The sequence below is a fragment of the Triticum urartu genome, chromosome 2A (assembly GCF_056163025.1).
Source record: "Triticum urartu cultivar PI428250 chromosome 2A, HENAU_Tu73, whole genome shotgun sequence".
NCBI classification, from domain to species: domain Eukaryota; kingdom Viridiplantae; phylum Streptophyta; class Magnoliopsida; order Poales; family Poaceae; genus Triticum; species Triticum urartu.
The window spans coordinates 285,010,607-285,022,883 of record NC_141874.1 but is presented as its reverse complement, the minus strand read 5'-3'; the positions used below and the strand labels follow the sequence as shown (position 1 = coordinate 285,022,883).

The window sequence follows — 12,277 nt, the reverse complement described above, 5'->3', positions numbered from 1 at the left end:
TAGCCACCATGCGCGCCTCCTCTGCGCGGGCGGAGATGACAATGACACACTAGTTCCTCCTCGCCGGCATGTTGGACCACGTACTCGTCCTCCTCTTCGTACGCTGCTTGCATAGACGCGGCTCCACCAGCTGCTTGCATGCTTGGCAGCCCGGCGGCATCGCGAGGAGGGACTGCAGACGAAGTGAGCGGGCGAGCCTTCGGCTTCATGGTACAGGGATGGCAGCTTCACGGCGGTGATGGGTGAGAAATGGTTGGCCGGAGTAGGCAGGCGCCAGTATGTGCAACGGCGACGACATATTGATAAGTGCGCATATGGGAGCTTAGTTTAGTTTTATATAGGTTTGGTCTAACTCAAAACAAAACCGTACTAGTACACGTAAACATTTGACTGAGGCAACACTTATATTAGTTACCACAGCCACGATACAGAATCATGTGCAAGCGCATGAACCGCGGCCGCGCCGTCGATCCAAAGGTGCGTCACTGTATCACACTCGAAGGACACCCACAGAACATTTTTGTGTGTGTGAAAACAATCCCTGAATATTACTCAACTTTTTTTCCTGGAAAAGTTCTTGACGCTACAATATTTCCATATATTTGAATTTAGCTCCAATTTGTGTCTATTTGCATTTGGACGTTTTAGGTGCGACCTATTTTTTAATACTGATTTTGTGTGTGTGATTGAGAGAGAACGTGTGTATGTGTCCATATGTGTGTTGTGGCAGAAGAGAAATGTGGAGACGGTGTGCATGTGATAGACATAGAGAGGTGTGAATGTGCAAATGATCATGCATGAGTAAGACATAGACAGATGCCAATACGTTGTGTATACATGAGAGAACGGTCTTCTATTTGTACTTTTGTGTGTGTGTGTGTGAGAGAGAGAGGAGCATCCGTAACACAACAACCATCTCTCCCGATTTGTCCGTCTCTCGCACGATCGCATGTAACACATGCATCAACGCACACATTTTGACACCCTGACCCGGCCCCTGCCCACCTCAAGGCCCGCATGTCGCTCTCTATCTCGAACGCACAATCTCTTCATGAAAACCCTATTTAGCATGTAGCTTTCCGTCACATACACACACATTTCTCTCCATAGGTCTGGTTTCTATCAATACCTAACACACACACACAAACACACCGCACACACACTCCCCCTCCCCCGAGCACACAATTCATCCCCATCCAAGTCTATATGGCGACCACTCTCACTTGTGCTTCTCTGCACCCCAGCATGCACAACACCTCAACATTCAAAGAGGGCATCGAGGAGATCGAAGATGGCGACCACACTGCACTAGAGAATGCGGTGCCATTTGGAAGCGACGACGGCTGACTGACTCCTCACCCATCCCCCTCTCTCCTGCACAAAATTACCAATCCCTCTCTCTCGCACACAAAATTATCAATCACTCAACCCACGAGATCCTTCCCCTCTCGTCCATGTTTTTCCATCTCTCTCATCAAACCTATTGTCTCTTCTCTTTCCATGTCTACAGAACCCGGATGCAGACACATCTCGCGTATTTTACATGTCTCCATCTATCTCACGGACCTAACTTCTTCATCTCTCTTTCTCTCTCTCTATCTCTCTCTCTCTCGTTAGGTTTGTCTCCTACACTCTCTTGTCCACATACACACAATCTTTACCACCCTATCTTCTCCATCTTTGCAAGCTCTCTCTACACGTTTCATTGACACATGGGGATGTGTTCAAAATGTTGCTTTTATAATGGATGATGTAGAGTTATGGTTGGTTTTGTTGGATCCTAGAAAGTAATAACTATGAAATGCATTTAGATTTTCATTTTACTAGGATTATGTGACTTTGAGCATATTGTGAAGTACTATAGACCTCATATACATCTTGGAATTCAACAATGATTCTAACTATTTAATTGTTTAGACCATTACATTCAAAGTCTGTAGCCTAATATATTTATTTCATGATTACAACAAATGATTAATTCACTACAAACTAAGAAAACAAATGTGTAGTCCCTCCATTTTTATTCAAGTCCGCGTATTAGCATTGGTTAAAGTCAAGTTTTGTAAACTCTCACAAATTTATAACAAAAAATATTAACATATACAATAACAAATAAATACCATTAGATTCATTATTGAATGTACTTTCACATCATACATATTTGTTATAGTAAATGTTTATATTTTTCTATAAACTTGGTCAAACTTTAGGAAGTTTGACTTCAGTCAAACCTAATATGCAGAGTTCAAAAAATCGGAGGGAGTGCTAGTAGTTACTAGTACTACTTGCTAGTTTCTTAGCCCAATCACCCAATATGACACACAGGGACTTCAGTGTCACAAAATTTTGAAGTCGGTTGGAAAATCTCCCGCGACCCTGATTCGAGCAGTGCAAAGTTACGATCATAACCTTCAAAACAGGTCTACAGATTACACTTGGTAGGGGCCTATTTTCGTAACTTCAGGTTCACCCTACCCAGCCAACCCCACCCCGGCACCCGCAGTAGTACACCTGAATACTCCCCATTTTCTATCCCCACACCCAAATAGACTTCTCCATGGCACCGCAGCCTTCGTGCTCCTTCCCTTCTCCATCGGCGCACTCGTCCACCGCAGCGCATTTGCACTGGAGCCGGTCCACCGTCGTCGTCGTACATGGAGCCTCTTCCCCGGCACTGTCTTCCACGGTGTCGGATTTGCTTCCCGGAAGCCGACGCCTAGCGCAGAAGCACCACCGTCATGGACAATGAACTGACTTCCGTTGCCGGCCATGATGCACAGAGGTCGCCGCGATGATCATTCTCCTCCTCGATTGGTAATGGGTGTATTGAATCACTTAGCAGTACATGTGCAGTTCCAACTTTGTTCATACCTACCCTTCAAATTTCCTGGTTGCTATTGTTCCCGTAAAAGTAATTGGTTATAGCCTCCATTGTCCAACAGAATATCAGCTTGTAATTGTGTGTCGCTCCTGTATCACGTTGTGCTTGGGTAGGTTCTTCATCTGCAACCAGTAGTGTGGCAAATGATGGAAAGTTATTTAGAACTAGCAAGACGCCCATGCGTTGCACAGAACATCAAGAGGCATTTGTATGAGTAGTTTATCTTGTAGGAGAAAAGGATGAATGAGGGAAGGCCTTATTTGCAAATTTGGAGAGGGGTGTTGGTATCTTTCGGCAAAATTTCCATAGTTTCCTTCCTATCTGTCGGATATAAATCAAACGGCCTATATTCTAGGATGGCAGGCACACCATCATCACCAACTCTGTTTATAAAAGAAAGTAAAAAAAAGAGAGTAGAGAGTAGAGAAGTAGAGATCAATGTTACATATAAAATAAATATAATAGTAGAGAAGAGAGTAGAGATGAATATTAAATATAAAAAATATAATAGTAGAGAAGAGGGTAGAGATAGCAGGGACGTCGGGAAAGGACCGCGCGCACGCGGGAAAAAGCGCTCGGGCGCGCGGTGTCCGGTGCGTTTTATAAAATCCAACGCCCTCCCACCGCTCTATGCCTTACCACCGCTCTCTCCCTGTTCTGTGCCTCGCCACTGCTCTATTCCCGCTCTTAGCCTCGCCACTGCTCTCTCCCCTCTCTTTCTCGCCTCGCCGCCGCCGCGCCACCATGCCGCCACGTCGTCGGGAAACTTGGGGATACCGCGGCGTCCGCGGGCGCCCCTCCGGCGGCTTCTCCGCTGAGATCCGGTTCTGCGGGATGCAACTCGGCCTCGGCAATTTCGACACCGCCAATGAGGCCGCCCGCGCGTACGAAGCGGCGGCGTGGCACATCCGGTGGCCTCATAGAACATTGAACTTCCCCAACGTGCCGACGCGGGAGCGGGCGCAGGAGCTCGCGCCTCTGCCGTGGCTTATCACCGACGAGGATCATCGCGACAACCGGAGGTGGGAGCACCGTCTCGGCATCACCGATATGGACGAGGAAGCCATGGCGCTGTGGCGCCAATGCTTCCCGTAGGATATCATCAACGAGCGCGAGTACTACGCGCAAAGGAGTGCGGAGAGGGAGACGAGGAGGGCGGAGCGAGCCGCCTATCGCAAGGACAAGTGTACACAAAAAGCGGACGCTCAATTCAACATGAAGCTAGGAGTAGCATCGCCTTGGGAATCCGATGACGATCAGTATCTTCATGCCTACATTGAGACGTCGGAGGAGGACATCATCGAGGAGTAGTCGGACGAGTAGTTGAGCTATCTATTTTTTATCTATCTATGTTATATCTATGCTGAGAACTATCTATGTCTCTACTCTCTATCTCTACTTCTGGATCTCAGCACTCTAAACGCTTTTTTAAAGCGCCACGCGTTGCACTTCTGTTGGAGATGTTCTAACATGGCAGACAAGTGCTTTAATGTTGCCCACAAGACGCGTGAGTATTACTAGTATATTTTTGTTGCCATGTTGAGATTCTAAAACCACAAGTAGGAACATGCAGAGGAGCAATGAATACCAAACACGGGATATTGGGGACATCTTCAAGGAGCATGGTAAGTTAAAGAGGAGCTGCACCAAACCTGTAAAATGAGCTTTGGTAAGTAACACCCTTTCAATTACTTTTATTTAGCCTTGTGTTCTTCGATGTGTATATGTTGTAGTTTCTGTTTATCTTAGCCTCGTGTTCTTCATGAGTAATAAGAAGAGTCTTAATCGTACTAGTGCTTTCGTTTTTAGCTTGATGTAGGAAGTGGGTGTTCTCACCTTGTAGTCTATTTTTATATTTTTCCTTTTGAATTCACTTCTCCGAGTCCTGTTTATCTGGCTTCTACTAAATGGATCTGGGTTCTCTGAGTATTGATCTAAAAAATAAGTAACTTCATGTCAGGATGCAGTTCCTGCGAGGAGGGAAGTATGGTCAACCTTGATATCATGTTTCCAAAATGAGGCTAGATTACACAAAAGGTGCCAGTTCCCTAATGATGTTGGATTAGACACAAGGTGCAAATTCCCAGATGATGCTGGATTACACACAAGCCAGGTGGAGTCATCAACTGTTCGTGTCCTCGTGGCTCCAGTTAAGGCTGAAAGAAAGCGTCCAGCACCCCATGAGAATGTTGCTGAGTTCCTGAAGAAGCGAAAAGAGCAATCAGATGCTCTCTTCACCCAAGCCAAAGAAGAGATGGAAGAATCCATAAAGAAGATAGCAAAGGCAAAGCAGGCTAGGGTCTCCTGCTATCTAAAACTGTTGTCAATACAAATTTTCCTTCATAATAGCTAGGTTCAAATGTTTATCATGTCAGCATGCCTGTTGTGATGTCTGTGCATCTACTGATGTGGCACAAAATAATTTTTTCAAGGTCATGTAATAACAACAATTACTTCCCAAACAATAAGACGAAGCATTGGACATGGTATAGCTCACGCGCAAGCCCAACATTCCAAGTTCAACTTCCACATCAAACTCATGCTCATAGATATCTACACATTCATAGATAATGTCCACAACTATGATTCACTTCACAGCCAAAAAATGTGAGGAGAGTTATAAATAAAGAAAAACCTCTAGTTCCTGCTACCAGTGCGAGCACAACAAGTCAAGACAATGCGTAATTAATTATATTTTGATCATTGTTTGTGTTCTAAAATGCCAGCCGGTTCACGGAAGGATGTGTTGCCGGCACACGCACGTATTCAATGGAGGCAGGCGGGGCAGTCTGAAGCCGGTTGCATTCAGCGAGGAGGCATGTTCAGCAGGGTCTACAACTAGTGGGGACCTCTTGGCCGACGCGCCGGTTCAATGCCTGCGCTATGAGAGGTCGCGTCCGTGTTAGAGAAATCACTCCCTCCTGTCCTTTTTTGTTTGGGTATAACAAAATCTCATTTTCCATTCACATTTTACAAGTAAAATTCGTGGACAAACTTTGACCCAAAATATGATGGCGACTAGTAAACCAGGACGGAGGTAGTAGTTTTTTTGATCAAAGAAGGGTTTCCCCCTTCCGATTTTCATTACTGAAAACCAACATCTAAACCATAGTATTTACCCTAGAACTACCAAGTTCTACATCTTGCAACATAAACCCATACAACCATACGCCAAGGAGGTAGTAGTAATGAATTCCATTTTCACTCCATACCAATCGTTCTAAAAACTACTTAAGTACTTATCACGTGCCCTTGAAAATCGGAACTCTTACCCCGCTAAAAAATGATATTTTAGACGTGACTACTCGATCTGTGGCAACTGGCGAGCCACCACCTCCAGGTCGTTCACCTGTGGTCCCGACCATCAACTCCTACGGATCAAATTATCATGCGAGCTGACTATTCCTACAAAGGTGCGCTAAATCACATACCCGGTACCCGCGCATGCAGTAATCGTGCACCTAGGGTTTTAGGGTTTATTTGTTAATGGTACATTTATGTAACTCTCATCTGTGCGAGACAGCGAGAGACCGACTGCGTGCGTGCGCCTCTTCTCTTCATATATGAAGGTACTCCACCATTTGTCTGGTGTCCAAAAAATTACACAATAGTAATAACTACTAGCAATATGCCAATGTGTTGCCACACGATCAAAGTAGATTAATACATATTCACCGATTTGATATAAAAAAGAGTCTAGTTTTGAAATATGTGTATCACTAAAAATATCTTATGTTTCACTCAAAATATATTCCTTTGGCGGTTTTGATGAGAAAAGGGAGGAATGTTGTTGGTTTCAAGAATCAAGAAGTGGTATATCTCTAATTTCTATTCTTACTAGCAAGATGCCCATGCGTTGCACGGAACATCATGATCTTGTGGGAGAAAAGGATGAACGAGGGAAGGCCTTATCTACAAATGTGGAGAGGAGTTCGGGTAAATTGCCATAGTTTCGTTCATATCCATTAGAAATAGATCGGACGGCCTATATTACAGGATGGCAGGCACACCATCATCACCGACTATGCTTTTTATAAGAATAGAGATAGAGATAAAAAACAGAGTTGGTGATGATGGTGTGCCTGCCATCCTACAATATAGGCCGTCCGATTTATATCTGACTGATAGGAAGGAAACTATGGCAATTTTGCAACAAGATACCCACACCCCTCTCCATAATTGCAAATAAGGCCTTCCCTCGTTCATCCTTTTCTCCCACAAGATAAACTGCTCATACAAATGCATCTTGATGTTCCGTGCAACACATGGGCATCTTGCTAGTTGTTGCAAAAAGCCCATCTGTGTGTGTGTTGTGTGTGTGAGAGAGAGGGGGATAGGAGGAGGACGGAGTTCATGTGTGACTAAGACACAAAGAGTGTGTGTGCAAGAGGTATCAGCTTAAAATGAGGCGATAGTGTGTGTGTCTCAAGGGACAAAAAATCTACATAGATACAAGGAGCGCGAGAGAGACATGTACGCGATAGTGGAAGCACGAGTGTGCAGGTGTATAAACCTATCTGGAGGCTAGTCGATCAATGATGTGAAAGAAATACAAGTCGGGGGTGCAAAAGCGAGAGTTTTGTGTGTGTGTGAGAGAGAGAGAGAGATGATAGTCGGGAAGGGGAGTGGAACCAGGAGTTGTGTGTGTGTGAGAGAGAGAGAGCGGGGGGGGTTGTTTGATGGGTAAACAAATGAATAATGTCAGTTTCATAACTGGGATGGAGACGGAAAGGAGACCGCAACAAATGTTGTGTCTGCAGGAGAGAGTATTTTTAGTGGTATGAGTCATATCTAGAGACATATAGGGTGTGTGAGAGAACCCCATAGAGAGAAAGACAAAGTGAAATATGAGTGAGACTGTGTATGTGGCGGTGAAAAAGAAAGCTTAGGTACCTAGTGATACCAAAGAACGGTAGAGACGTGTGAGATAATGAAAACCGTGTAATGTATAATGATAGGGAGAGTGTGAAACTTCTCAAGGGATACGTCGAGAGACCATGTTTGCTAAGATAGGAGAAACATGATGTGATGCCCGGGTAGTTAAGCTACAGTAACCCTCTGCTAACGATGCCACGTCACCTCGATTACTGTTGTTAATCTCACGGTGAATCAAGTCCCGTTCAAATTCAAATTCAAATAACAAGTGAAATTCTAAACTTATCAAACGTGGACACTAAAATGTTCAAATTGTAGCAAATAAATCATGGGTAGTATTGGTGGGGAAATCACACTTTTATAAAGTGGCTAAATGCTCTAAAATAAATAAACAATGGAATAAACTATTAATTTAATGCTTTTATAATAGTAGATACGTTCTAACTACAATTATCTAGGTACCAAACATTTGCTGGCAGCAGTATATTTGGAAGAGCTAATATGGATTCTAATTATATAATTTACAAAATTAAAGTAAAAGAGAAATTAGAAATAAAACAGAAAAAAAGAAACTAAACAAAACCAAAAACATAAAAAAGATCCCCCTCCCCTGGGCCGTTCCGCCCAACTGGGCAAAGGCCTAGCCGGCCAACCCCACTCCTCTCCTTATCACCTCGCCCCCGAAACCCTAGCCCACAACCGCACACGCCCACTCCTCCCCCCCACACGTCTCTCTCCCCCTCCCCGAGCCAGACCAGGATCGGGGGAACGAACCCCCCCCCCCCACGGCGCCCCGACCCCGTCGACCATCCCCGCCGCCTCAACGCCGCGCGGAACGCCTCCACCTCGGTCTCCTCGTCATCAACCACATCACCGCCTCGCCGTCCTCTCCATCGTCGCCTCATCCCCGTCGTCCTCCCCACCCCCTGCTGCCTAAATCCCTATGGCCCCCGTGAGCTCACCCTCTCCTTCTCTCTCACTCGCGCGCATGTGCTCACAGTCGTAGCCTCCTCACCGCGGCTCCGTTGTTGCCGCCGTGACCATGCTGTGACCCCCTCGCGCCGTCTCGCGCCTGCTGCTGCCCCAAGGCAGCGGCCTCCACCCTGCAGCCGCGCGCTGACCGCTCTACGCCCGCGTCGAATGCCCCAGCATGCCGCGCTCCCTGTCCTTCGTGTGCGTGCCCGCGCCACACCTCGCTGCAGCCGCCGCGCTCCGCACCCGCCTCGCCTGCAACGATCGTGGTCAGCGCGACCCCTCCGCCTGCCGCGGTCCCTGCTCGATGCCTCGTTGCCGCCGCGCTCGGCCGTTGTGGCCGGCCGGCCTCTCCCACGACGGCGCCATCCTGGCCGGAGCGCCGCCCCGATGCCTCCCCTTCACCTGCTGTTGAGCCGCACCGGCTCCACCCCGCGCTTCCGTGGCTCGCCCCCTCTTGCGCCAGCCCCTGCTCTAACGCCGACCGCTGCGCCGTCACCGCCCGCCAGCGAGCATGCGCCCTGGGCTCTCCGTGCCTCCCCCCTGTTGGTCGCGCCTGTGGCAGCGGGCTGGCGCCCGCTGCGCCATAGGGGCGGCGCCCGGTACCGCCCGAACCGCTATGGCCCCTTTGGGCCACAGACATGTGGGGCCCCATGCCAGATAGAAAAAAAAGAGATTTTAAAAAATAAAAAAAATAATTAAAATATTAATTATTTAAGTTAATTAACATAATTAGAGTAGTCTAATCACTAATTTACCTAATTAATTGCAAGTTAATTAATCAGTCAATGACAGGCAGGACCCACACGTCAGTTTGACTAGTCAACATGTCTGTTGACTGCTGATGTTAGGATGACGTCGGGAAACACTATTCTAGATAATGTTGAATTAAAATAATTAAATAAATGGTAAAAATGATTTAATTCTTTTAAAATCTATATAAAATAAACTGTAGCTTGGATGGAAAAACTTTGCACATGAAAGTTGCTCAGAACGATGAGGCGAATCCGGATATGCAGCCCGTTCGTCCGCCACACATGCCTAGCATAGAAAACACGCAACTTTCCCTCTCCGATTCATTTGTCCGAAAACGCGAAACACCGGGGATAGTTTCCCAGAAGTTTTCCCCCTTCGCCAGTATCACCTCCTACTACGTTAGGGCACACCTAGCACCGTTACTTGTCATGTCATGCATCGATATGCATCTCCTTCCATTGTATTCATTGTTTATTCTCCCTCTTCTCTCCGGTAGACTACGAGACTGACGCCGCTGCTGGTGCCCTGATCGACTACGTTGTTGACGACCCCTACTTGCCAGAGCAACCAGGCAAGCCCCCCCCCCTTGATCACCAGATATTGCCTATTCTTCTCTCTGTTGCTTGCATTAGATTAGTGTAGCGTGTTACTGCTTTCTGTTAATCCTATTCTGATTCATAGCCTATCCTTGCTACTATTGTTGATACCTTACCTGCAATCCTAAATGCTTAGTATATGATGTTACTTTATCATCAGTGGCCCTACTTTCTTGTCAGTCTTCCATGCTATATAATCGGGCCATGATCACGTCCGGTGTTGATCACGGGTATATACTATACATATTACACATGATACATGTTGTGACTAAAGTCGGCTCGGCTCGTTTAGTACCCGCGGTTGGTTCACAAATTGGGGGCTGAAAGGACAAACTTTCCCGATGGCCCTCTCTGTGGATCTTTGTGGCGGAGTGACAGCGCAGGTTGAGACCACCCAGGAGAGAGGTGGGCCTAGCCCTAGTCGGCGTTCACGGTTACTTCAAGATAACACACTTAACGAGATCTTGGTATTTGATCCGAGTCTAGCCACTGGCCTATACGCACTAACCAACTACGCGGGAACAGTTATGGGCACTCTACGTCGTGGTATCAGCCGAAGCCTTCGTGACGTCAGCGACTGAGCAGCGCGTGCCAGGTTGGACTGCGTAACACAACTTCCTTTGTAATGGAGGTTGCTAGGTCTGCTCACCGGCCGCGTACGCAACGTGTAGGTGTGCAATGAGCGATGTGCCCAGACCCCTGTGCCATAGGATTTAGACTAGCGTGCTGACCTCTCTGTTTTTCCTAGGTTGGGTTGCGACGTGTTGATTTTTCGAGGCCGGGCATGACCCAGGAAGGTGTGTCCGGCCAAAGGGGATCGAGCGTGTTGGGAAATGTGGTGCAGCCCTGCAGGGAAGTTTATCTATTCGAATAGCCGTGTCCCTTGGTAAAAGGACGACCAGGAGTTGTACCTTGACCTTATGACAACTAGAACCGGATACTTAATAAAATACACCCTTGCAAGTACCAGATACAACCCGGTGATTGCTCTCTCACAGGGCGACGAGGGGAGGATCGCCAGGTAGGATTATGCTATGCGATGATACTTGGTGGACTTACTGTCTACTCTCTTCTTCTGCTGCAAGATGGAGGCTGCCAGAAGCGTAGTATTCGATAGGACTAGCTATCACCCTCTTATTCCGGCTTTCTGCAGTTCAGTCCACATATGCTACCCTTTTCCATTTGATACCAATGCATACATATGTAGTGTAGCTCCATGCTTGCAAGTACTTTGGATGAGTACTCATGGTTGCTTTGCTCCCCCCTTTTCCCCTTTCGATACCCGATTGTTGCGACCAGACGATGGAGTCCAGGAGTCAAACGCCACCGTCGATGACGACTCCTACTACACTAGAGGTGCCTAATACTATGTGCAGGCCACTGACGACGACCAGGAGTAGTTTAGGAGGATCCCAGGCAGGAGGCATGCGCCTCTTTCGATATGAATCCCAGTTTGTGCTAGGCTTCTTAAGGCAAACTTGTTTAACTTATGTCTGTACTCAGATATTGTTGCTTCCGCTGACTCATCTATGATTGAGCTCTTGTATTCGAGCCCTCGAGGCCCCAGGCTTGTAATATGATGCTTGTATGACTTATTTTATTTGTAGAGTTGTGTTGTGATATCTACCCATGAGTCCTTGATCTTGATCGTACACGTTTGCGTGTATGGTTAGTGTACGATTGAAACGGGGGCGTCACAAGTTGGCTGTAGGAATCCCCCTTCCACACTCCTTGGCTGAAGTCGAGTCTAGACATTGCAAAACTTTTACTAACATGGCGGTGTGTCTTATGGGCCCACGTCACCATTGGGTGTTATTAGGATCTTTTACTCCTCGATCTTTACTCCGGGATTCTGATCTCTCTTCTATTCGGGTTAAAATATTTTGCTAACTCTAACTCTAGGTTCTCGTAAATACTTTCTCTCGGAGAACCCCTCACTCTAGATGGTCGCTTGCTGCACCAAAAGATTCCAAAGAGAACCCCTCACTAAAATATTTTGCAATTCCCTTGCACCGTCAATCCCTATAGATAACTACATGCCCTTGCCATTCTTACATTAGTCCCTAGTTGCTCTTGTTATTACAAGATACCCCGAGATACTCGTTGTTGTTCCGAGAATCCTTGTGCCTACTGCCTTGCAGTTTCTTGTCACCTGAATAATCCTACAAATTAATCCTCACACACACACCAAGGATTT

At 46.7% G+C, this 12,277-nt stretch overlaps 1 pseudogene; it reads left to right on the top strand.

The window, feature by feature from the left end:
* Nucleotides 1–3,625: 3,625 nt before the first annotated feature.
* Nucleotides 3,626–4,192, top strand: LOC147984846 (uncharacterized; annotated as a pseudogene).
* Nucleotides 4,193–12,277: the final 8,085 nt, after the last annotated feature.